The sequence below is a fragment of the Dendroctonus ponderosae genome, unplaced genomic scaffold, assembly GCF_020466585.1.
Source record: "Dendroctonus ponderosae isolate FM_Combo_2020 unplaced genomic scaffold, Dpon_F_20191213v2 Dpon_F_20191213_4, whole genome shotgun sequence".
NCBI lineage: Eukaryota > Metazoa > Arthropoda > Insecta > Coleoptera > Curculionidae > Dendroctonus > Dendroctonus ponderosae.
This window is the reverse complement of record NW_026018611.1, coordinates 679,187-680,937: the sequence shown is the minus strand read 5'-3', so window position 1 is coordinate 680,937 and position 1,751 is coordinate 679,187. Positions and strand designations below refer to the sequence as shown.

At 47.5% G+C, this 1,751-nt stretch overlaps 1 protein-coding gene across 1 annotated transcript in view; it reads right to left on the bottom strand.

The window, feature by feature from the left end:
• Positions 1-1,751, bottom strand: part of LOC125504191 (ataxin-2 homolog) — a gene marked incomplete at its 3' end in the record, with an annotated part of 13,492 nt that overhangs the window by 934 nt on the left and 10,807 nt on the right.

Here is a 1,751-nt window from a genome sequence, read left to right as displayed (position 1 = left end):
GCACGTTTGGGTGTAAAACGAACTGAACGTGTAAACGCCAGATTTTCGTTCAGTTCATCTGCACAGATCTGGCTTGCGCAAGCCAAATCGTTCAGCACATCTGCACAGAACTGGCTTGCGCAAGCCAAATCGTTCAGACGGCTTGAACGTGTAAACGGGCTTTTAGACACTGTCCTCATTTCCATAACATAACACTTGTTACTCAGACGGATTCGGCGATATCGTCAAGAGTAAACGGCAGTCGGTCAGAGGAAAAGGAGCTGGAGCCCTGGGATGCCGGAAACATGAACGGAAACGACGTGAGCTTGGAGCTGGAGCTGTCCAATGGGTGGGACGTTCAGGACATGTTCCGGAAAAACGAACAGGAATATGGGGTGAGTGCAGTTCTCGTTGTTTGGGGCCATTTTCGTATATCGCACTGCGTTTTTTCTAGGTCCAATCAACCTTTGACCACTCATTAAGGGGGTACACGGTGCCTTTGCAAACCAGCGACACGGCCGACTTTCGGGAGGCGCAAGCCAAAGCGGCCCAAATCGCCCAGGAGATCGGCAAGTTTAACTGTTATTTGCATTGCTTTTAGTGGCCGAACGAATCAAAGCCCCCGCCTACAAATATACCTATGGGACTGTTGTCCTGTGTTGCATCTCGCTTTGGTACCAGTAAACGCTCATAGTGTCTCTCTCGCTTAAATCGATTCGTTCCGTCGCTAGGCTGGCATTTTTTACGCGCCTTAGTCTAATTAAACAATATTTCCATAGAGAACCAGCCAGCGTACAAAGCCCGGCTCGACATGGAGAATGGGGATGAGGAGGCTGCCTTTGCTGCAGTCGTTCGACCAGCCCAAGACAGCGGTGAGCCACATACAGGGAATTGCGTGAATGAGACTCAAACAAACGTTGAAGCTTGAAAGAATTATTGCGTGAATTGATCGATTGTGTGGATAAACAATGTTTCCGTTCGTCCCCAGACAAGTACATTCCGCCGGCAAAACGGAAGGAAACTAATAATGGGAAATTGGTTGTGCGAAGCCCGCCGCCTGCCACTAGTTCGGGGGGTACGCAAAACTTGGCGTCTCCAAAGGACACCAGGCCGCCCCCTGTTTCTTACCCGGCGCCGCCGCATGTGCATCAGAGCACTACTCATGTTATTCAAAGTAAGCCTTCACTGAAGTGTAAAAGCCCCTTTACACGTTCAAGCCATCTGAACGATTTGGCTTGCGCAAGCCAGATCTGTGCAGATGAACTGAACGATTTGGCTTGCGCAAGCCAGATCTGTGCAGATGAACTGAACGATTTGGCTTGCGCGAGCGTTTACACGTTCAGTTCGTTTTACACCCAAACGTGCATTGTTGCCAAGATGGAACATTTGGACGTGGAGTTCATTCTTGCAACGGCTGCAGTGTGTGTAATTAAAAAAAAAGATGAACTTAAAAACTAGGAAGGAAATGGTGTAAACCATGGTTGCTGAATAGGAATTTCTTGTCTCATACGAATTTAATAGCGGAATTACGCAATGATTCTGACGATTTTCGTAATTACTTACGTATGGACGAAGCCACATACCTGCATTTGCTAAACTTAATTACGCCAATGATTTCGCGAGCAGACCCCTTTATGAGACGTGCGATTATCCGCGACACTCACATTTTTGGCAACAAGAAGAAGCTACAAAGACTTAAAATTTTCCACCGTTATTTCCAAGCCAGCTCTGACGAATTTAATTCCAGAAACATGTGACGCAATTTACAGGGC